At 45.3% G+C, this 25,413-nt stretch overlaps 1 protein-coding gene and 1 long non-coding RNA gene across 2 annotated transcripts in view; one reads left to right on the forward strand and one right to left on the reverse strand.

Moving 5' to 3' along the window:
• Positions 1-3,229: 3,229 nt before the first annotated feature.
• Positions 3,230-25,413, forward strand: part of LOC105432744 (uncharacterized) — a 175,068-nt gene continuing 152,884 nt past the window's right edge. The window contains exon 1 of the mRNA XM_089083211.1: positions 3,230-4,083. The gene's annotated coding sequence lies outside the window, so the exon portion shown is untranslated. The remainder of the gene's footprint in view (positions 4,084-25,413) is intronic.
• Positions 7,114-25,413, reverse strand: part of LOC148934985 (uncharacterized) — a 69,142-nt gene continuing 50,842 nt past the window's right edge. Inside the window, exon 3 of the long non-coding RNA XR_016140857.1 lies at positions 7,114-8,626. This is a non-coding gene — a long non-coding RNA (uncharacterized LOC148934985). The remainder of the gene's footprint in view (positions 8,627-25,413) is intronic.

A 25,413-nucleotide genomic window follows, 5' to 3' on the forward strand; every position in this document is an offset into this window, starting at 1 on the left:
ATTTCGCGCGCGCCATACCGAAATACTGCCTCCCGAATGTTGACGTCGCGCGTTTCACGGCGGCGACACGTCCAAAGGGAATTGCAATTAATTTATTCAACGCGTAAATGCGGCGTCGCGGAAACGCATCTTTCCGCCCATCAGGTGTCACGATATACGGTAATTAATGGTCGTCGCTCACTCGTATTTCCGTTGGCAAAGGAAAGACCTTGAATTAATTGAGTTTTTGTAGTGAACGTTGGAATTAGACATATGTATGTGAGTGTGTGTGTGTGGGGGGGGCGCCCGCGCGCGTGTATTGATTAATCGTCAATATTAATTATGCGCATAATGACTAGGACGTATGTATTCTATCGACGAATAATAATTTCACTTCGCGAATCAAGTTACATTCAATAAAGGTGTCATGTCGATCATCGAAGATCGAAAAATATTTGTACGAAATGTTATTTATCAATCCCTTTTTGATAACTACGTCCCGAAGGAAGAGCGGGCACAGCTTAAAGTAGCGACAGGCGCACGTTGGCTTGAAAAATAACTTCGCTTCCTATCCCCTATTCCACGTGCTGGATATCATTGTTGAACGGCACGGCTCAGCTTATTAGAATAATACACCGTCCGCGTGTCGCGCGGAGGGGAAGGATGGCCGGCTAAATACGGAGGTAATTGTTCGAGGGATTGTTGTTCCAGGTTATTCTTATGTAAATCTTGACCAAGCCAGTTTGCTGGAAGTGAGAGGGAAGGGGAGGAGAGGGAGGGGGGGGGGGTGAAGGAGGGTTGCCAGAAAGAGGGAGCCGCGAGAGGAGGGATATCCTCTACGTAAGCGCGCCTACGAATATTTGCACGAGGTAATTATTTCGTCCCCCGGAGGAAAGCCGGATTTCCGCCGGGGAGAGTTTTCCGCGTGTTATTTCGCCTCTTCTCTCCGTTATATATCCGCCATTGTTCTTTCCCTCGGCGACTCCGGGACGACATGGTCGTGCCCCCGGTGATACCCCCTCGACCGGTTTCCCTCGCGCGCGGACACTTCGGGATCGCTTTTCGTGATTTTCGGTGCTTTTAGCACCGACTTTCTTCGCGCCCTCTCGACGATCAACGGTCCCGCAACGCGGCGCGGATTTTAATCCCTGTTCAGGATTTCGCCGCCGCTTTTTGCCGGTTTATCTTGAGAGCCGTCCGATCTCCCGTGCACATTCCGGAGAGCTTAACCGAAAGAGTTCAACTTTTCGTGCGCTTCCGTTAGCCGCTAGCTTTTTTTTGATCCTCATCTGCATTTATCTGCATTCGGGAGTGAATTTATTTTCAGTTATATATCGCGACGATGGTCTACATAACAAGGACGATCGCCGTCATCTATTTTGCATAAACGTCGTTGCATGCCAAGGCGACCGTGTGCAAAAGTAAGAGATTAGATCACGATGCACTATCGCGTGTTATTAAGCGACATTATCTCTCCCTTACATTCTCGATTATATTTTTTTCACCCGTCTTCATACAGATGTTTCTCTATGAAATTAATAATGTAAGGGGTAGATAGATACCCTTATATTATCCCTTATCGAATATATCAGTTGTAATCGTTCCAATCGAACACTTGACGTACACGCGACGCTGCTTCGCGCGATTGTATATGTAATTGCCAAAAAAAAAGACCCTTTACAAGCCAATAACAAGCATTAATGATGATTTATCACGTTCCACGGCAATATGATTATGTGATTATTATTTGCTCGAATAAAAATAGACACAATTGTAAGTAAAGTGGAGAGACGAGCTTTCGAAGCGGATTGTGTAGATAATCCATTATTGCGAGAGGTTGGGCACAACTCAAACGCGAGCAAAGTCGATTACCTTGGACCTTACATGGGCTCGCCGGAAGCCCGTCGAACATCAAAGTGCCATACGCGGCTTCCTGGTTAATTAATTCTCCCTGTTGTGCCAATCTTTCCAGCATGACATTCTTGTTGAAAGACATCAAGTACAAAAGATGTGAGCATGGACATTCTTATATAGCAACTTATCCAATATTTTATATCCTAGATCTTGATCCATTTATTGTCATCTGCCATCCAGTTGGAATTAACTCTGCTTCTTAATGATTACTTCACTGAATTAATTGACAGCTTCAGTTAAGTTCAAATAATTACAATGAGTTGAATTTAGTTTGGATTATCGCACGCTTGAATAATTTCTAAACAGAAGCAACCTTAAATCAAACTAAATGAATTGTCGTCAGATGATTTTATTTCTTTATTACTATCCTATTTTTGTGGTGCCAGTTTTATGGTGTTGATAAAATATCATACAGGTGAGCCTTATTGATGAGCAAATCGGAAGAGTCCAGCACCGTACTACTCCGACTCGAATAGCCTAGGCCGTTTCATTCTCCACGGTCCATCTGTAGGTCCTCCTTAGCTTATTTCCCGCACATTCTGTCGCGGAAAGAGTACGCGGAAGCGAGGAAAAGCCGCAGGTGCGGAGAGGCGGGGCGACTGGCGCAAGCGCAGGTGCAAACCACACCTCCGCGAGGCAAAGCAGGGAGGAGCGAGACGGAACACCGTCCGCAATGTTGGCCGCGATTGGCGACCTCGTTCACCTGCTTGGCCTCGTGTCCCAACCACCCCCGCGTCCCTTCCACCTCCTTGCAGTTTCTGCACCCATGGAATCTATTAATGCATCTGCATGACGTCACTTATCGCTCCGTCCCGTCGCCGGTCTTGGTGAACTAGACGCAACGACGACGTCCTTGCGACTGACACAAAGCTCCTCGATGAAGTTGCAAATCGACGATGACTGTCGGCCTTATCCCGCTGAATCATTGACTGCCATCATTACGCGGCGAATCTGTTTTTAGACGCTTTGTATGTAAACGAATAGCTTTGTGAGAAGCGCCTCATTGAGTTGACCTCGATGTAAACGAGACGAGAAAATTCTGGATTTCTGATGACGATCAACGTACTAATGTGCTAATTGGACCATTGGACTCTCTAAAAGGACTGGGTGCCATTTTATTTCACCGTTTTGTAAAATACATTTATAATTCTTTAAATCACTTTTTTTCACTTTTATCCTCAGCCTCTTCATCAGGAAAAATTTCAACTGTTCAACATTCCGCTCGAATACCCCGGCAACTTATCGTGGTTCCTATCCCACCACCCCAACTCAATGCCTAAAAAGCCTTCAGTCTGCCAGTGGATCTCGCTAGATGGCGCCTCGCTGACCTACCGCGACTCCTCGCAGTCGATTCGCGGCTCTCCGACCGCACGGTCGTCCGTAGCAGGCGCGAATTCCGTCAGCACGCGCCGGCCACGTTTTGCCTGCTCGGTCCAATAACAACCTGACAATTGCCAAGTCTTCCTCGGCCCTAAAACCGTGCGCGCTGCCGGGACAAAACTTGTCTCAAATTCTGTCAAGACGTGTGCTTTCAATCACAAACGTGGAGTCACATGAAAGTGTCACACAACCACGAGGTACTTGATCCTCGATCATTCAGAACGAACTCTAACATTTAGAGTCCTTGGGGTCCATTCTCTTGACCGAACAAGTGTTTTTCGCAGGAAGAAAAATGTGTGATTAAATCTTCCGCGTCATCGAAGAAAATTTCTTGATTTCAAAAGTAAACGCGCGACGCTCGCGATTCTTCAAAAAAAAATTTTGATCGCAAAAGACTATTTTCCAAATGATCTGATTGCATTACCGTTCGAGATGTCTAATCGGTAGACATTTGATCATCGTGACTGTGTGGCGATATTGAAACTAGTAAAAGAGACAAACGATAAACAGATAATTGGAAAAATATACAATCTATGAAGATATATCTTTTTGATCGACTTCTTTCTGTCTTCAATCATACGTTTGAAAAACAGATTCGTAACATTTAAAGGGCCGAGGAGGTGAGAGCATAGAAAGCATTAATTATTCAACTTCTCAGTTTGGAGAAATTAAATTGTTAACATTTGTTATCGCAAATTCGATTTGTATTCGACAAATCATAAAAGAGCAGCCCACGAGTGAGGCATAAAACTGGGATCACTCGACAGTGCCACTCGATCGTCGGATCATCTGGATCTCTCGTGAACCGGAGTGAGTATTACATCGAATATCGCTAATAAATATCTGTAATTTGTATTTTTTTTAATATTTTTATATTTGTAATTCGAAGGTTACTATTCGAATTACAACGAGCGTAAAAATATGATTCAAACATAATTTAATTCCATCTATACGGTATACTATCTAGTTTATAAAAAAAATATTTTTGTTATTAAAAAATGCAAAGAATGTATTTACGTGTTTGCTCAATAAATATCTGCACGTGAAAATAAAAATTTTTATTGAGCTAGAGGAATTATGTACTTTTTATTAGTCGATATTTGCTAAAAAACAGAAGATATGTAGTGGTTTATGTGAAAGAACGCACGTAAATATTTAATTAAAGGCCCATTTAATTTCGACGAGCGCTAATTTCGTTTATATTACGCGCGAAATGCTTCCCCCTCCCGCCAAAATTCCTCGATATTTTGCGATAAACAGTTAAAATTAAAAAAAAAAATGTGATGCGTCGAATCAAGCACGAGGGTGTTTCGTTGAAATACTAATGGAATATCATAACTAGCGATATATATCAAAGCATTTTTCCCGCAGTTACGATTTCGCTCTCCAACGTGTATACATATTACATTGAAACTTTGAACGTATGATAAATTAGCGTGGCGAGGATGGAATGCATAATAATTTAAATTACGATTGATCTTTCGTGTAATATATAGGAATGATTATTTGAAATAATATTATTACGCATTTCCTTTTACGGTGTAATATTCATTACAAGATATTTCACATGGATATACGTATATACGTAGATTTTTCGCTCGCTCCGCGTCAGGAGCCATTTGATATAGATTGCGTCAATTTGATTATGTCGTCTCGTTATTTCGATACTGTATTTAGATCCTTATCCGGCGGAATTATCCACTCGCTTATCCTGCAACCCGGCAACAATAGACACCTGCGGGTCCCACCGGCCGGTTCAGGTACGGCAATTTGAATCGCGATTTTTGCAAGGGGGCAATTTATTACACGGCTGCACGAACGGCGACAGTAGAAGAAGCCGGCGGGCCGCTGGTGGGAGGGTAATGAAATTGCAATCATCGTGTGAAATTTAATATTAATCCCGGATGTAATATGGAGAGGGTGCAGGGGCGCTCAACCGCCGCAAGAATGGCGGTCTGTTATTCGAAACTGGACGTTGGACAAGCGCAAGCCGCTTTCGCGAGAGGAGGAACGGGTATCCAAGCAATTAACTCTGTCATGTGCAACGTCCGTGTTCGTCGAAACTTTTTCATTACTCAAATGAAATATCTGTATATATCTGTATATATATATATGTGTGTGTGTGTGTGTGTGTGTGTGTGTGTGTGTGTGTGTGTGTGTGTGTGTGTGTGTGTGTGTGTGTGTGTATGATCCTATATGTAAAGGAACATTGCGACTGATACGAACGCTTTTTGAGCGAGACAGCCCACGAAATGTAACAACCGATGACTGGGAAGAATCTGCGAAATATTAGGGGTTTCTAACCGGTAACTCTTTTCATTTATTTTATAAATTTTAAATTGCATTTTATTCATTTGATTCGAAGATAAGATATATCTCGTATTATAGATCGTAAGAGAAAGAGAGAGAGAGAGAGAGAGAGAGAGAGAGAGAGAGAGAGAGAGAGAGAGTAATATTACGCCCATAATAAAATAATTTTTTTTATCGCGTGAATAATCGATCCTTCTTACTCCATACTTTGTTTTAGGATTTGTAAAGCTTAGAAATTACCGCGGAAAAAAAGATTCAAATCTGTGTTTGCAAAGGTATTTTCCGCGAGACGAAAGATCGGTTGGGCACCGCAACGAAGTTTAAGTGACGAGCATCCGTTAAAATATTAATACTCGACTTTTAATGAGAGCTCCTCCTCTTATAGAGTGCCAGTGCCCTCTACCTCGTTCCCCTTTCCCTAGACTCTCTCCTTCGCTGCCTTTCTCTCTCTCTCTCTCTCTCTCTCTCTCTCTCTCTCTCTCTCTCTCTCTCTCCTCTCTTGTCACGATCCAATAAACGCTGCGCGAAGAATCTTGATTCGCGAACTTCCCGGCGACTCTTTTCTTCCCGGATGTTTCGACCGGCATGATCGAAAATCAAAGTCCCGCACAGTTTTTCTCTAGTACGTCCAATTAAATTCTTAAACCGAGCTTTGTCCGAGCCTCCGTGGGACAAAGAAATTGTTTCCGTATGTACACATGTTACAGCAATCAGGTAAACTTTCGAAAACAGTTCCTTTTAGAGAAAAATATTTTATTGGCTGTTTTAGGGGGTGATATCGATCGTTAATTTAATAACACGTTAAACGCGGAAGTCAATTAAATGAAAAAAGTCAATTTCGCAATTTTTTTTTATGACTAACAAAAATTCAATATAAAATGCATAAAATGTCTTAAATCTCTCTCTAGAAAATCTTTTTTAATTTATTCTGCGTCAATTTGAGAGAAAATTCTCTGTTTCATTCTTTTCCTTTCCTCGTATTATCCTTTTTCTTTCCTTTCTCTCTTATTTCTGCTTCTACGGCGCTATCGGGTATCTCATTGTTAGTCCTGTGCTACCTCTTGTCGCAATTGCTATCCTAATCGCAACAGGACGTTTTCGCGTCGTACCGTGGTGGCGTCTTAGTTCTACTATCGTACAGATAATACTAAGCTATTAGCCTGTTAAAAGGACAACGTTTACTTAAAATATTTTTCGAAAAATGACGCACGATAAGACTTTATATAATTTTCAAAAGAGATGGCTCCTTCGCTTTTGTAGAAAAACATCTTTTACTCTCGTTTATATTTAAGTTGGAAAATATTGAAGTAAGAATTTTTGTCAGCGGTCATTTTTTCGAAAGATTACTACTCTGGAGATAATTCAACGCGATTTCCCCAAAAAATTAAACGTTCGTCTCGTCAAATAAACGTTTCAACGATTAAATCAATAATATCTTATCCCATAATTGCACGTAAATAATTTGCGCGTTACGTGACTCGGTTTTAATTCTCAAAAAGCCGAGGAGACGCAACGCAAGTTGGGGGGAGGGGGAGGGGGAGGGGGAGGGGGGGATGCGCCGGAGGAAGTTTCTAAGAGACTATCGGGCGTAATATATTAGATTAATTAATGTAATCCTAATAGAACGATCTCATCTTGACGCACAATATGGTCTACCCGATATCACGAGCGTCTCGACGTCCCCGACGCGTGCATACGGCAGCTACCTGTAATACATGCACGCGACGTAAACGCATACGTTGCCACGGCGTGTATTACTGACAAGATAGGTCGAACAATGGCTTCCATTACGGGGTAGAGGTTGCCCGAGTTAATGGGCAAATTGTCTGCTAAGTCATTTAAAGGGGGTAAGCCTGCCTGCCACGTAGCGAGCTGCAACCTCTTCGCGACCGCGTCGACAATCGATGCGGTTAAATCAATGTAAGAGTTTCAAATATCCTCTCTAAGAATATTATCAATTATCTGACATATGTCTATATCGCGTTTCACGCATACGCACAGACGAGCTGCGCTATTAGGGAGTCTATCTACAATGCTGAATAATAATAGTAACGTGACAGCTGCAGGTTTCAACGATCTACCTGCGGGGAGGGATCCCGCAAATCTATCTTTTTCACAGTGTCTTCTCTCGCTCTCGCTGTTCGAAATATAATTTACTATTCGTACGGTTGCTCCATTTTTTTTTTTTTTACTTCCGTGTCTCTAATTATGCCATTATCGTCTATTGCATTTTACGTTTCCTATTTTATTCTTTCCTCTATTTTTAGTACCTTCCATTTTTATTCTACAATATATTGCAACTGTGGAAGACAGTTTTCCAAAATCTCAAAAACACGTATTTCTCTTTAAATTCAATTAATACCATGTTCTCCCATTCCATGTACTTTTCCATTTTTCCTTTATCATTCACATTATCGTATTTATATCCTATTTTTTTTCATTCAATGCAGTTTGCTTTTTCGGCTAACCGTACGCAATCTTCGATCTTGTTGCCATGAGCCCTGCACGATAAAACAAGCTTGATATGTTGCATCGCGCGGACTATCGAGCGGTTCTTCGGCGGTTCCACTGAGTCACCGAACGCTCGCGGGAGCGCGTGCACGTTAATTAGCGGAATTAAATACGGCGAGGGTGACCTTGACGGATCCGCGAGCTGACGAGGCGGCGCGCGGGGAGGCGCGTGAACGCGCGCGCGTTCACTCGCCAGCTCGCTCGCGCCAGCGCGCGGCCTCGCGTCGCGATTCAAGAGTGTCTTCCGAAGGGTTGTAGAACATTCCCACTAAAATATAAAGTGGCTTTCAGGGTGGCATAGCAATGGGGTGCCTATCGCATGCATTCACCCAGGGACGCAAACGTGGGGGTGCTATTGATCGACCGGGGAGCCAGTCAACCCTCTCGGCCCTACACGCGCGCGTAAACGTTGCACATAAAATCACACACGTACCTGTACGATCCTACGCGTCTCCGGTTCGCGCGTCCTATTCGGGGGCCTCGGCTAAGAGGGTTTAAAGGCCGAAATACACGCCGTAATAGACAAACTCACCTGGAAAACATAAATTTAATAATCCATTTAATTACACAATACGGTGGATGTAGAAAATTTTTTTCCGAAATAAATCTCTCAAGGTGAGAAGAAAAGTAGATTCCCAAATGTAAATAATATATGATACGTTCTATAATAAGTTTTGTCTGACATTTCAGTCTTTCATGTGACACGCTATCGCGACATTTTGTGTTTCTCTGACGAGAAACTGACGGGGGTAAAAGAATATTCTCAAGGAACCATAAGTCAAAGAATAAATTGATTTGCGCTGGTTGGCACCAGCGCTCAGAAAAGCTTTCACTCTATTTATATATATATATGCCTATAAATTAATTCTTCCTCTCTATATTTTCTCTATATCTTCTCTATATTTTCATATATATAGCTTCTTACAAATTACGACTACAAATGTGTGTGTGTGTGTGTGTGTGTGTGTGTGTGTGTGTGTGTGTGTGTAATCCATTACTTTGATCATTACACGCGGCAAGAGTTAAACGCTTAATAATGCATAGCGTGAACGTGCAAATCCCTTCATACTCCGACGTAATCTTCATTTTGCGTAGAGTGAGATTTCAATCTCTCGCAGCTGCATTTTCGTATGCTCTCGCAAAAGTGTATGTAACTGCTTCTCGAATTATACGTCATTGGTTTGTATCTCACCAACCAATGCGCCTTGGCGCATTCTGCGATTCAAAGGATACCAACGCGTAGACGCAAACCGAGTTGCGTTCGTCCGTATGCGCGCTTGCGCGTGCGCGCGCGCGCGCGCGCGCGACAAAAAAGATGTCATTCTCGCGTATCTCAATGTTTTAATCTCTCAGGCTCGGATTTCCGGCTGCACAAAGGGCCGAAGGCGTCCCTTCGGTAGCAGCCGGGGGTGGCTCTCATCCCGCCCGGTCCATGGGGGAATTTTCACTTTGGCTCCGGGAACGAGCCGCGACGATGGTGATTTACTTAATGAGAGAGTCCGGGAGGGGGAACGTCGCCGAGGGGACGGAAGAGTTAAGGAGCGGGCACGCATTGTCTTCGCGGAGGGCGGAGGGTGAGAGAAAGTGTGTCGAAAAACAATGGCCCGCAGCATCCGCCCTCCCCGCTTCATCTTGATGAAAACGTGACCCAGTAGGATCCTTACGTTGATATTGCAGACATCTATTTTACCAGTCTGGGACCTCTTTCTCGGGGAGGAGAGTCATCACGTTTTTCTCGATTTTACATTATTTTTTTTTATATATAGATATACACAGCGTTCGCAACATTTTGGAAAAAATTGAAAGTATAATATATTATCGTTGTTTCTAATCCATTTGTCGTTGTTTCTAATCCATTTTTCTAGAAATATGCTAGCGCTAGACAAACGGATCGCTCGTTCCTCTTGAACGCCTTGCTAACTAAAACATCAATTTTTGGTTACATTTCGAGAGAACCTTATTTTATGAATATTTTATTTTGGCATCCAACAACTCTGTACCTATTTCCCTGTCTATCTTACTTTCCAACCGCCGTTTGCGTGTTTGCACTCCCGCCACCTCCTACATCTCTACCCGTTCCCTTCGCTCACTACCTCTCACCTTCTGGATTTGATTGAATTTTTTCCCGAGGAAGAAATGTTTCCACCAAATGAATCCGTCGAAATATTGCATTCCGACAAGCACGATCCAATTTTTCGTTTAATAAAAGAGAGCCTCTCTCTCTCCTCCTTGCCTTCGTCGCACCTTTTCGTAGCCGCGGACCGCCATCCCTTCCTCGCCATTTCGTTTTTTCACTCCACGATTTGCGACTATATTTTAAATGCTTTCCTATAAAACGTGCTCGATATCTTTGTACGTTATCGTACTCGTACCAAGAGCTTGTATTTGTTCGAAAGTAATGGGACTCGTTCAATTTTTACTAACTCTTCTAAATTTAATTGACCTCGATGTCTTACTCTCGCTGAATACATCTCTACAATTAAAATCTCTACAATTAAAAAGCTGCAATCTTTCATCGTATTTTAACGTTGAACGCAAATGTATTGAGCTAATCTATCAAGTTGTTAAACAAACTGTTAACTCCCCAATTAAGTGGAATCAAATTAAATCGCGCCAACAATTCGTGCTGTCGAGGCGTACTGCAAATGGCTCGATATAAACTCGTCTCGTCCTCTTTTTCCGAGTCCGAGTACAGTTTCTCTCCTGCCTTTTTTTGTTCTCCTGGTAAAATAAGTTGAACCTTCGCATATATAGTTAAAATAGTGCCGGTCTGCGGAATGTAGCCGCGGGTGGACGCAATTTATTTCGGTATAAATTTAGGCCGCCGTTGAACTTCCCCGTGAAAGTTATTTAATTTCACGCGATTCTCAAATCTCTTTTGGGACATTGCGGATTGGTCATTTTGCCGACCCCTCGGTATTGCGAAATTTACTGGCTTTACGAGCGAGAAGAAAGGACCCTTTAGCGACGCGACATACGCACGCAAAAGAGGGACGCGACTCGCAAGAAGCATGTGTGAATCGTTAAATACTCGACTTCTCGCAAAACGAGGGAGAAATCGGAAAGCGAGGTATCTGGAGTAGAAAAAATGTTATCTGAATCGCACGCGAGTGGAAGACCAGGGTGGTGGGGAAGGGGGGGTGGCGAGAGGTGGGCGAGGGGGGAGACAAATAAATCGACCATAGGCATTTACGCGTGTATATCGGATGAATGAGCGGGGGTGGGTCGGAGTGGAGGACGAGAGGGTGGCCTGAAAAGGGACGAATGGTTAAAATCCAGCCGCCATAATGACCCCGCGATATGCAGTGCGAGTGTACACAATGACGACGACCAGTACACAGCAAAAAATCAGCATGCCGATTGGGATTTCGTTTAATTAATTTTTTAATTACAAACTCATCGGAATGAGAGAGGGTTTCCGGCTGGCGCGGACGGCGGCATTTTATCGACCAGTTGCAGAATTTTTGATGTGATTGATGGCAAGCGCGGAGGGGTAGAACGCGGGCGGGGAGGGGAGGAGGGGAGAGGCGGAGTGCAAGGACGAGGAAGCCCGGTACGATCATGATTATTATTAATTTTACAGATACTATTGGTTATCGTTTATATTTATTCAGTACTACTGGCTACCCGACGTCCGTATTTGCCCTCCCCCGCTATTGAGAGCAGGGGAGAGAGAGGGACGAAGTTGTTCGCGACACAGGGCGTGGGACTGTGTTTACAAGTCCAGAAAGCAACGACGATATGCGATATTAAAATACAAGGTAGATTAAAACTGCAAAATGCACCGGTTCGATTAATAAAAAATGATCCTACGTGTAAAAACAATCGGGCGTACGTTTCGAGTTCGCGTTCTTATTTTAGCATTGGGCGCAATCATAACAGGACTATTATTTGTACGAATTGAATGCTTTGTTTAGCGTGAAAAATCAACGGTACGTTTTTGCTCACTGCAAAAATTAAAAAGGGAAAGAATTTTATTCTTTTGATCTTTCCTGTTTTTTTTTTTTTTTTATCGAAGCTAATTATGCATTGTGTTATTGGCGTTCGGCTTTATGCCAAGTTTGGGTACATTTGATATTAAAAAAGGTCCTTCGTTCCAAATTGCCGAAAAAGATGGAAAGGTTGTCCCCAATTATCATCGTGCTGTAAGGAGTAACACGCCCGTCTAGAACAAGATCCAATTTTTGCAAACGCGCTTGTCTCTTTCAGCGATAACAAATCAAGACGGTGTGGGAAAACGAATCGGCCGGTGGAAAGAAAAAAAGGAGAGAGAGAGAGAGAGAGAGAGAGAGAGAGAGAGAGAGAGAGAGAGAAACGATATACGCGAAAATCCAGCGCTATCCTATAACGACTACCTTTAGGCGTATCTCCGCCGGGTAACAGCAAGTACAACACCAACTCCATTCAATCTAATACTTCTAGGGGGGTTAGCAACAACCATTTGAACTCACACAGCCAAAGGGGTCGACACGAACGTGGCTAGGGGCAGTTTAATATCGGATAATTGAATCCGAGCTTCCCCTCCCTCTTCCCACGCGGTCTCCGGCTCGCTGCCGTCGAGAAGAGGAGGGAAGGAAACGGTAGTCGAAAGAGGAGAGCGAGAGAGATGGGTAGAGGAAAGGTGCGCGGGGTTGAAGTGGGAACTGGACAGAGCCAGCTACTATCCTCTTATTGCAACTGCGCTAAATAAGAGCAAGAGGGAGAGCAACGGAGGAGCGAGAGAAAAAGAAGAGGAGGAGAGCAAGAGCGAGATCGAAGGTGAGAGAGAGGGGGTGTGAGATAGAGAGCTGCATCCGGTCATTTCCTAATTTCTGATACGGGCCGTCCGAAGAGCGAATGCGAAGAAACCGCCGTTCCTGAAGTAACCTGACTAACTTCATCTTTGAATGGGAGTAGAAGAGTGCGAGAGAGATAAGCTTATAACACTCGTAGCAATCTTACTCGCGGTAATAAAAGCAAATTAAAGTTAGCTCTCTGTCCCTAAGTTAGGGTATTCCTCTCCGTTATAATTTCTCCTGTTTCGCGATAGGCAATCTATTCCTAAGTATCCTCGAGGGCAGTGTAAATTTATTTTGACAGATGTAGATCAAACATTATTACTGTGAGAAAGAAGATAGAATCGGGAGTCTGGCAAAGCTTTTCCGAGCTTCCTCAGAATTCTTAGAAGGCTGCCAGATTTTGAGAAACTTTTGAATACATGTAGATTAGCTCGCGAATCGGAATGACTTGCAAAAGAGGGATGAGGTGTATAGCTGGGTCGGCCGAATTGAGACGCATACGGTTGGACTGCAGGCGAGCGGCGATTAAAAGAGAGGCAAGTGTCGCTGGAACGGCCGATAAATAACGCCTCGTCGTTAGAGACCTTTCGATCTACCGAATGAAAAAGAATGGCCGCTCTTAATCGCTCTTCCAATCGGTTAATGCACCGTTCGTGGTGGCGCGGTTAAGCTAAATAAATGGACTCTGTTCCGTTTGGTCCTCTCTCTCTCCCTCTCTTCCTAATTTCTCCCACGCTTCTATTGTATCTTCGTTCCGCCTTTCCGTAAATCGCCAGATTCCTAAATTTATTCCTAGATTTTTAAATTTTATTTATTCGTCGTAAATGACTAAAGCGCTATAAATACACACTTGAGGATAAAGCATTATTAACGATCTTTAATTTTCGATAAATCGTTCGTCGCGTTCCGTGCATCGGTGTAGAATCAATCGTTGTTTCGTTCAAATTCCTCCGCACTTGGCGAAAAGGGCATTAGTTTCGATATATATATATATATATATATATATATATACGATTGCGTTCGATAAATATTTTTCAGTGGCACGTTGATTGTTCGCAAGCTGCGGCTTAATCAACGTCACGTTAACAAGAAAGTTATCGCCATTTAATAATGTCGCGCGTTAGCTATCGAGGAAATTCCTTTAAAAAAGTCCTTTCATTTGTAACTCCATTAATCCAACTCGGGCGCATATTAGAACTTCCGCGGCGAGTTTTGCATTCGTTTGTTCGCGATGCATCTAAAGCCCCTCGCGCTCACGCGCCCACCTATCACTTGAGCGTTACAAACAACTATCCTATGAAGTGCAATGAATCGGATAATGAATTTGTATTCCGCCTGCGTACTCACAATATTTGTTCGCGAGTTAGCCGGTAAAAGCCATTCCAGCAATTATTTTCCGCTCAAAAAAGCCGGCGAAATAAGCCTGAAGACTTCGAGAGGGAGAGAGAGAGAGAGAGAGAGAGAGAGAGAGAGAGAGAGAGAGAGAGCGCAGCGTCGCAACCGAGCGAGCGGTTTAATATTTTTTTAATTGCCGTGTTAGCTGCTGCTTTTTTGCAGTAGCGCGTAATTAAACTTTATGTCGAGCCGTCATATTTGCATTCCATTTAAACTCGCCATTCGAAAATTACGAAATAAGGGAAACTTTTGATTTTATGTACGTCCGCGCGCGCACCGTGGTTTTCAGTGATTCTCTGGTGGCGATGCTTGTCGCACGATAGAATTATAAACTTAACGCAACGCATTCGCGATATCGTGCGAAAGATACGAGAGTTGTGTTAACGTGCAATCGTTACGAGAACTTTGATTCATTTTAATCGTACGATATATGCCGTGTATACGATTCTGAGCTTGTATTATCGTCTCGGTCCAACGGAAAACTTGGCCAAAGTTCGGGGAAACTGACGCACGAAACGCACGCGAGGAAAGGTACCTGAGAACATTAGGAACAATTCGAGCGACGCCATCCTCCCACCGTTCCCATCCGAACGGTTAGGACGATCCTGGATGCGGCGGGGAGTCGGGACGATCACGGTTTCGTGTAGACTTAAGAGTGCAGGCGACGTGAAAGTTCATTAGAGGCAGCCCTGATGGACACGTGCATTAATCAAGATTTTAATTAGCACCGCGTGTAACTGCGCGCTCGGCTAAAAACTAAACATACCCCCGCCGTCCAACCCCACCACGACCTACCCACTCTAACTCCTGCTTATAACGGAGAAACCCGGCCTCGTACCTAGAACTAGAGCCAGCTCTAATTAGAGCTCTTCTCGAGGCTCGAAGATTAAAAGCCAGGCCTAAGTGCCGGCACGATGCGCGTGCTCTCTTTCTCTCTCATCGTTTTTCCCTCCCTCTCTATCTCCCTTTCTCTCTCTCTCTCTCTCTCTCTCTCTCTCTCTCTCTCTCTCGCTCGCTCTCGCAACCTCGCATATCGTCTCTCTCCGCCGAGTTCGCTGCCGCTTCTCGCTTCGTCCTTTTTTTTTCCATCTTTCTTCCCCTAACTTTCTCCGCTGTTTCGTTCCGCTTAATGGCGATCGGCCATTCGCGAAATGCGCGAGGCGGAATTTCGCGAGTGAAAGAGCGAAAAACTCGGGGAGATTCTCAGAACGGGATGAGGCTCGATGACCGGGTCGACAAAGGCGACTTAGTTTCGAAGAGTAGCGTCGATCAACGTGGTCTATCTCATATCGCACAAACCCACGCGATTATTACAATATTACACAACGACCACGATACCACGATCCGTTTCGTAAAACAAAAGCGATGCGTATCGCGACGCATTCGCGATACTTGAATCGTACTCGAAAGCGTATCTCTCCGCGCAAAGTGCGTCCTAATTAATGGGCATTTTTTTGTTGGATTCGTGCAAAGAAAGAAAAATCAAATTTCAGACGTCTTCTCTCTCATTTAAAAATTTTTCGAAAGCTCTCGAGCAGGAGAGCGGAGGGAAGAGGCTTCGGAGATCTCTCGGTTCCGCGTTACGAGATGAAAAGTGAAAACAGGCAAACATTTCACGAGCGTGTGTACGGGAGGGGGGAGGGGGCCGCGTCCGGCAGGTATCATTAAATCACAGAAACAGCCTCTGTTATTGACTCCGCGGACAAATTTATCGTCAGCCGGTACGCGTTTCGTTGTATAGTGGCCCTCAACGCGTCCCCCTCCTACAGAACGTTGGCGTAGGTCCCCTAGTAACCACCGTTATCCTCCCCTTTCCGCACGTCCTCCAGCACCCGAGACCCCGCTACGTCATTGTTCTGGTTTATTCTGGTGATTTGTGGATTTTACTACCTCCGCCTCCTTCGCTCTTAGCCGCACCGCTCGGTCGCGCGCGCGATGCTCATTGTTCGACCGCGTTCGGCCTTTACGTCTATCCAGATCAGACGGAAGGAGAATGTTGATGTACGCCGCGCGCGGTTTCAGCTGATAAGCTTTAACGGGGTTCCAATATGCCACGACGAAGGACGTCTCGCGGAGTTAGCCCGGAGTGCCTGGAGGCGCTAAAGTAGATGGTGGTGGATGCGCGAGAGTCGCGTCGTGCGGCGGCCGCTTGACGCGTTTTATCGTGAATGTGCTAAAAGCAAAATCTCCTTGATACACCTCGGAGCCTTTTAGCGTCTCCGTGAGTGAAAGTCAAACGAGGTTCGAACGGCCGACCAAAGGTCAGCCGAACTAACGGATGCTCTTTGCGACACGCGCGCGCGCGCGCAAATGTCCTGTCGTGGTCGGTGTCTCCGTCGAATCGAGTTAACGATTATCGAAGGAGCGCGGAGAATCGTTGTGCCGAATAATATCGCGCCGCGTCCCATCCGTAACGTGCCCGCGTGGAGGCGAAATTTATGCGCGAAATCGTTTAATCGTCATCGTTACGAACGTTGAAATTTTGCGGCGCGCTCGGAGCAGACACGCGGTCGAGGCGCGACAAAAGAGACGGAGTGCCGCATTTATTATTCATACGCGATGTATTCGGCGGGAAGTTCAGTTTTGAGAAATAACGATACGAGACAAGCGTCATCGTCGAAAGACGGGCCGGAAACGAGGACTGGGGAAGAGATAGGGAGCGAGCTTTCCGAAAATCCGCCTTAGTATGGTAATTGATTTAATTTGGGGGATGAATCCACCCTTAACGAACGCGCCGCGGCGATGGGGTTGGAAGGCTAAAGGGACCGTAAAAGCACTGCGACGTCTATTTGAGGCGAGAGACGAGAGCGAGATTTAGAGCAGAAAGAGAGAGAGAGAGAGAGAGAGAGAGAGAGAGAGAGAGAGAGGGGGGGGAGACAAGGAGAGAGGAGGAGAAAGACAGAAAGCGTCTACGCGAGAAGACGAGCGTCTGATTACTAACGATCTGATTAATTCATGATTTTTAATTAAGAGGAAAAGCGCGGATGGGAGGGGGGAGAGGAGAGGGTACGGGAGAGGGCATGACAAATTATTTAACACTTTGCAACGAACAAATCCGTACGTACGTGATCGCGAGCATAACTACGAATGGCAAATAGATATTTTCTTCGGTACGATGATCAGAAGCGAATACGCACGCTGCTCGCGTGCGGGAAAACAATCTCTGCGCGGAATCTTAATCGGCGCTGGTAATTAATCGATCGATTGCCGCGACCCGCCCTCTTATTATTGCGGTTATTAGACGAACGGTTACATTAATTTTGCGGCGCTATCTGCAGCCGCGCGAGGATGGATAGTCGCGCGCCCCGTTGCTGCGGGTGAAAATGGAAGGAAGCGGAGGGAGGGACCGAAGATACTCCGAGAGGGCATAATGGAGGCATTCATAAGGGTTGGCAGGCCCTTATCACGCGAAGCCGCAGTCGATATCTCGCTCGAGTTATCGTTTGATGCGACGTAATATAACTCTTCCACGAGGCCTTTCTACGAGAAATTCATCGTTGTATTAAAAAAACTGCATTAAAAAAAAAAAATCATGAACAAAGATAAAAATAAGTACGAGATTTGTTGGATGTTTTTGATGGAGATGGATTTTTGAGACAAGATACGTTCTATGGAGTTAGTTATTATTCGACAGCCTGTTCAAGATGTTTCTTCGCAATATTCACACTCTTGTGGCGTTGTTGAAATTCTCGCGTCCATACGCGCTTGGCACATTAGCACGTATACACACACACGTGTGTGTATGTGTGTGTGTGTGTGTGTGTGTGTGTGTGTGTGTGTGTGTGTGTGTGTGTGTGTCTTTGTGGCGAGGCGAGAACGAGGATGAGGGCGAGGGCGAGGACGAGAATGGGAGAGCAAGGGACGAGGATGAGGACGAGGACGAGGACGAGGACGAGGACGAGGACGAGGACGAGGACGAGGACGAGGGTGAGGGCGAGGGGTTGGCTCGGTGCATATGTCGACCGGGTTTGAAATCGGGATATTGAATTCACGCCATTTCTGTTTTGACGTATCGCGGCCGGTGATACGATCCGCCGGGGTTTATCAGCGCGCGCGGGCGCGCCGCGAGGAAGTGATTTTTTCATTCTAACAAATAGCCTTTTGCGGTTTATCGGATTTCGGTCGGGATATCCGCCGGTGCGAAACCAGGCGCGCGTCGCGCGCCAATCAAAAACCGTCGCCGCCTGCCCGCGTGCGTGCGCCACGAATTTTGTTGTAACGTTCGTATTCGTATGCGAAAAAATGATAACTTGCGATAATACAGAGAATTCGATCGCGTCATCTTAATAAAAAAAAAAATAAAAAAAGGAAAAAAAAAGAAAAAAACTATGGATATAGAGCACCATGTTTTCGAATATCGAGGACCGAGGGCTTCACCTGCCGCGAATCCTTCCGGAGGTTATTCGATCCCTCACGAAATCTGACTCAAGTTCCCTGGCTTTGTTCCCTTTTTTCATAGCTTAAACCGGTGAAGACACGAGGTGGGGAGGAACATCGCATTGGAGCAATTTTCGTCGCGATTTTCGACGCGTCGCGGTGCACGCGGCGTATTCGCCTCTCCTCGTTCCAGCTCGCGCAAGGGAAATTGCAGGGGAAATTCGAAAGTTCGCGCGATACCCTATGAATTCCAATCGACCTTGGTTCCGCGGCTCCAGCTGATAGCGCGGTGATCATAACGCGGCGCGAATCAGTATTTCTGATACCGTTTCTGGAAAAAAAAAAAAAAAAAAAAAAAGATAAGAATGGCGGTTGTTATTTTAACGCGTCCCGCGTTGTTAAAAATCAGGACAAGAGCAACACTCCTGTCGCGTTCGCGTTTGGCGCGATAAAGAACTCGGTATGGACGTATTGAATTACAACGTCTCTTTATTCGAATCGCGCGGATTCCAGAACGTATCGCGACGAAATGTTTGCTAGGTGCATCGATGTTTCTCGGCTGAAGAGCGCGCGGATGAGAGCGGCGAACGAGAGCGAGAGCGAGAGAGAGAGAGAGAGAGAGAGAGAGAGAGAGAGAGAGAGAGGAAAAGCGAGAGCGGAGCTCGACGTATCGATTTTCATCGATCGCCGATGAGTACGGGCGGAGGCGGAAAACGCAGCAGCGTAGTCGACGAAAAAACCGAGTCCGCTTCCGATAAACTCGTTATTCTATTAAGCGTACACGTATGCGCGATTTTATGAGAGAACACCTTCTGTTATCGTAACTACATCGAGCGGTCGCCGCGACAATTGGCCCCATCGTGATAGGGCACACTTGTCCAAACTGTTTCCTATGCACGGCAATTTTACGGAAGGAATACATTTACAAAAAGGAAAAAAAAAAGAAAAAAAAAGAAAAAAAAGAAAAAATGAAGACACACGCATAAGCACTGCATAAGCGCTGGGACCGTGGTCGTCGATAAAACGATGCCGTCTGCTACGGCCACGTGACTCACATCCGTATCATTGCGACCACTTAATTCGCCAACGGTGTCAAGCTCGCGCACGCCCACGCGTCACGGTCTCGTGCAATCGTAAGGCGAATACCTTCGAGTTTCGCGAGCGAGTCCGCCCGTGGTGCTCGGGAGATATCCACGTGTGCGAAGAACCCGTGGAACTCACTATCGGCCGGAGAGGAATTGTCGTTACAACGCGCGCGACACGGATCTCCGGATCGCGTGGGCGCGCCGAGATGCCTTTCTCAGAGCGGAATACGCATTCATTGGTGTGGAAGGAGGACTCGTCGGACGTATACTTACGAACATATATTTTCACGCGAGAGAGATTTCTCGAAGAAAACGTTGAAAACGGAACGGAATTAATTCCGTATCCCCCTAATGCGCTCGCTGAAAGAGGGGAAATGCGCGAAAGGGAAATTTTTCGTTTCGTTCGAGTACGACGAGCACGAACGGTGAAGTGACATTAAAATATCCGTAGATCGATAATGAGAGGCACGACGATTACGGGGCGCAGGTAATGCATTTGCCACGAGCGAAAACAGAGGGTGCATCGGCCAAGCAAAAGTAAAAGAGGGACGTGGAACGCGCGCGGTGCTTGTACGCTAATGGAAAGGGCCTCGATACACATTTACTGGCGACGAGCGCGTAGCAATCGATCGATATATCGATAGGCGCCCTCGCCCGTGTATCCGTGCTACATGCTTAGTACAGGGGTAGTTAATTACGTTTAATACCCTCGATTATGTGTTTGCACCGTACACACACGCTCGACGATGCTTTATGCCTCTCTTGGTCCCCACGTTACAAACGCTCTCTTCCTTCGTTTCGTCGCGGTCGGACTCATTTTACGGGCTGATTCGACTTCTTTTTCTTCCTTTTTTCTTTTCCGGCAAAAAGCATGCGTTTACGCGTAGAGGGGAGTGTGCCACACAAACGAAAAGAATTAGACCAATCCGCTTTATTAACTTCTCTCGTCTCATTCAGCTTATCTCCCTTTTAAGTTAATCTCCTGTAACAAATTATACGTTTTACAAAATTCGTTCGTGTTTTTGTTTGCTCTTTTCCTTCAACCGCTTCCTTTAGTCCGCTCAACGAGCGAATGTTAATGTCGAATTAAGACAAAGCATGAATTTCGTTATATTATTCGCGTGATTTTTCGCGTGTGTACGTACCATCCTACCTACCCATCTGGATTTCCTAATTAATCAAAATCGATCGCTTCACCGACACGAACATCCTCTTTAGCGAGAGAAAAGAAATTCAACGAGTTGATGAAATTCACGTCTACCGCAGCTTTTCTTCGATTCTCAGCAATCGTTGCTGTTTCTTGTCGTTTCAGGAGAAGCGTCTCTCCTACCTTTCGTATGCTGGCGCGTCGGTTACGGCGGAAATAATGTTGGTGCACTTTCAAAGTCGACGAGAGCGAAAGAGAAAGAGCGAAGGAGAGAGAGAACGGGGAGAGGAAAGGGGAGAGAGAGAGAGAGAGAGAGAAAGAGAGAGAGAGCGCACTCGCGGGATAACGGGCGCGGCGGGGTTGTAGATATGAGAATGAGGATGGGGGATGGGCGGAAGATGAAGGGGGAGGATTCAGAACGGGGGCGAGAATATTGGTTGACTTGTAATACCGAGAGTGGAGGAGGCAGGGACCCGGCGAATATTAAATATATTATTACATTCATTCTCATTTCCCTTTTAGCTTCAGTATGCTTGCTCCGCTCGCCTCGCCGTAGCGATGGATCCGAGCGCGGAGCGGGCGCGAACAAGCGAACAAACTCTCCTTATCTTTTTCAAATCTAAACTATCGCCCTAAGTATTTCACACGTATGGAGGATACGTTGTTATTGTTCTCGGAAAATTACACGCGAGCGTACAGAAAATCTGTTGATCCTGGCATGGAAATCATCTCAGCCGTGTATTCTTATCCAATTTCCTCCCAACATATTCTCCATATTTACATTGCCAACGTCAAGTCTTATTCGTGCGCGGCGTTTTACTGATTACCCCCGCGATCCATCTTATTCCATAATCGAGAAATATTGTTTCAGCGAATAACAAAAAGATAAAGATAAAGCGGATGCTGGTCAGAAGTGGCACTACGTTGGTATCACGTGCTACGTGATATTAGTTCATATATCGCGGGTAAATATGCAACAACGTCGAGAAAGAGAGACCGAGAGAGAGAGAGAGAGAGAGAGAGAGAGAGAGAGAGAGAGAAAGAGAGTGTAAAACTTGCCAGCCCCGTGTTGCAGTAGGGAGAGAGGGCACGTATTTGATGTAAACTATAAAACCCTCTCGTCCCCTCTTTCCACACTCGCGCGTGGCCAACGTCGTCGCTGCGGCGCCTCTTCCGCCCTGGTAACCCGCTCGTAGCATATTGAATCTTATGAATTTGTGGGCAAGTGTGTTCAGATCTGCGAGGAAAAAATTTAATTTCCTACGATTTCGCGCTGACGCGGCCGAGTGGACCGGGAGTGTTTTTGAACTACTTATGCATATGCGTACAAAACGTACGTCGTTAAAAGAAATTAACCATTTAACGGGCGGACTCGTTGTTTGAAAGAGTATAAAGATACACGAACGTGTTGTTGATGTACCTTCCGGAAATAAAATACGCGATCTAATCTTTTTTCAGAGGGGTCACCGGGCTTTTAACAAGACGTAGGAAACGAAGGAGTCGGCTACTGAGTTCCTATGAGTCCTGTGTGAACGATGTTTCGAGGCGGACAATAGCCGTTGTAATTTTCTTTCGCCTCTGCCAAACCACCTTTTATTTACGTCCCCTCTCTCGTACACTTTTTCTCTCTCTCTCTCTCTCTTTCTCTCTCTAGGTTGCGCTATATATTTACCGACGATATACGATCTAATATCACGTTGCACGTGATGCCAGACCCGTGGCACTCGTGCGCGGCACCCGCGTTCTAAGCAAATTCGCGATCCCCGCCACGAGAGAAACGTGATCCAGGTCAAAGGTCTGCTCCTACACGATTTATATCCTCTATTTTTCACCTTCGGTAATTAACTGATTTATTCGTCGACAGGACGCTCCCTTATCTGCATCTGGACGACGAATTTTTATGTATACCTATTTGTCTCCGCTTGCCGCTTCAATATTTCGATGAACGATTAATTTAACACAGCACTCCTACCCCTATGTTTTTTAAACGATTGAAAGATGTCGCAAGTTGCAGCTTTTTCTTTGTTTAGAATTGCAGATAATGATAACTTTTCATTTTCACGTGCATCGATAAATAAATATAGGGTACCTGAGAGGAAGAGAAGGAGAGAGACACACACATACAGAGAGAGAGAGAGAGAGAGAGAGAGATCTTGATACTTACAAGTATCTTCATGCTCGCGCGACGCATGAATGCAGCAGCTCGTTCACTAATTATTAATAAACTAATTGCGGCTTCCGTAGGGCACGCCTCTCACGCGTAAATCAAGACGCGATGCGTACCGAGCCCCTTTAAGCTTTACTCTCGCTCACTCGTTACGTGTCACGTGTGAAATATTTATATGCGCGCGCGCGAGAGAGCATCTCTCGCTCTTACGCTTACGAGAGAGCGTGTAACAACGTAATTTCGGGCACTTATACCAATCTCGAATCAACGTCGAACATGATTACACGTAATCACGGAAATTATCAGGAATTTCACTAAATTAATATCTGCCGACGCCAAAGAGGTGTATTTTAATCCAGCGATTTAATGGATCAAATGGATCTCTCTGGATAGAATTTTCAGACTTCGAATAATGTCTTTGAATATCACCGCCGAGCGATAGCTACGGATCTTTTCTACTCGCTCTACCCGTCAAACTCATTCGCATAAACTAGCAGTCACAATGAACCACGCATCGTGATTTATCGCACGCTCAATGCGCACAGGACGCGCATCTACCTACGCCTAAACGCCGCACGATTGCTGTTACATGCATTTACGAATGATTATGCAGCGACACGTCTGGTTTCCACTCCCTGAACGCTAAATCATTAACCGCTATAATTAGAATATGCCGAGAAGTACGGTACCTTTCTATCGTGTGTTGTTAGCATAATGTCAAATCACTGTATCGATCTGGCTTGAAAACGACACGTCCGAAGTGACGTGTCACAAATCTCTTCCCATCGTAATATAAAGTCAGATCATGATCACACGCGATGTCTTGTGATGTCACACTGTCGAAGTAAATCAAGCGAAACGCGAATATACAACGATAACGAAATAAATTGATAAAGACGAAAACTAATAAAATTCCACTAGTCTTGGTCGAAAAATTTATTTCCATTTTTTCGAAATCGAAAAAAAGATATATCGCGCGATATTGAGGCGAGAAAACAAGAGGTAAGGAATAGGGAAATAGAATAAAGCGTGGAATAAAAAATGAAAACGGGGGTTGAGGGCACGTCGGCCATTTTTGAAGCGTCTCACGAGTCGGCCGCGAATAAACCGATCGTAAAGCATACTCGATTCGAGTTTGTCGGTACATAACGCGAGTACTTCCGCGCGCCGTATGGATACTTGTACGTGAGCATCGACGAGATGAGAGAGGCGACGATGAAGGGAGAGAAGAGGGAGGAGTACGCGCGCCTTTTTTTTTTTACGACCGCCAACCATAGGAGCACGCGCCCGTACGTACGCTCTCCCGTCATGTTTTAGCGATATAATGTGTATCTTGTTAACGCGCATGTAGAGAGTAAGTGACGCGGTGGCGCCAATTCGCTGAATATCTTTCGGAGGAATAGCCGATAAATCTAAGAAACAACAACAAGAAGTTCCAAGTTTTAACTCCAAGTTCGTTAAGCTTCTCGCTCAAAATGTACCTGAAAATTCTTCAGAAATTTTTTCAGCTTCAACTTTAATATTTTTCTTGTGTTTCATTTCATTTTCGAATTTAACTTTATTTTTGAAAAATTTCCTCCGAGTTCAGGCTCGATCTGCCTTACCAATTCGACCAATCCGGATTGTATCCTGCCTGTATATAAGCGCATAATTTGCTTCTTAATTATACATCGATTCGTTCAATGGAAAGAGCTCATCGATTCTCCGACAAACTCCGACTATTGCTCGATGCTCACCGGCGAGGATTAGCCCGTCGCTAAAAGGGTGCTCGCGCGGCTGCCGTTTCGCCGCGCTGCGCCGCCAAGACTTTAATGTTTCCTATGCGTAGTTTTTTTTTTTTTTTTTATTAGCGGGACGACGCTATGAATAAAACTCTCGCCGGAAGAGCCGCTGGATGCGCGGGTGGATGCGTCGGAGAGACGCCTGTCGTCCACGGACGCGCCGGATAACCACGTATCGCCGGGGGTAGATGCATTTTTTACGACACTTCCGGCCGGCCATATAATTGACTCGATTATTTCGCGAGGTCGGGATGCATCAGCCGGGGGGGAGGGGGGGTGTTTCAGCCGCGGCGTGAATTTCAACAACAAAGTGAAGATTATAGAGGGTTATCGGCAAGGCGCATCTTCGCCATTGTAAGGGCCACGAGTAGACGGGTAATATTTTTATAGGCGACACACGTAAATACATCACTTGCAAAATGACGTAATAGGATCCCGCGAGTGATTACAATTATTTATTAATTTCTCCATGGTGACGCTTTTAAATGTTCCGGTGAGGCGTGCAAAAGAAGAAACCTGCCTTGTCCGTGCGTGGGAGTCGTTTATGGAACGAGAGTTAGTCAGGTTAGGATAAGGCACGTACTCCGTA

This window comes from Pogonomyrmex barbatus, unplaced genomic scaffold (assembly GCF_055798465.1).
Source record: "Pogonomyrmex barbatus isolate J1 unplaced genomic scaffold, ASM5579846v1 scaffold7, whole genome shotgun sequence".
NCBI classification, from domain to species: domain Eukaryota; kingdom Metazoa; phylum Arthropoda; class Insecta; order Hymenoptera; family Formicidae; genus Pogonomyrmex; species Pogonomyrmex barbatus.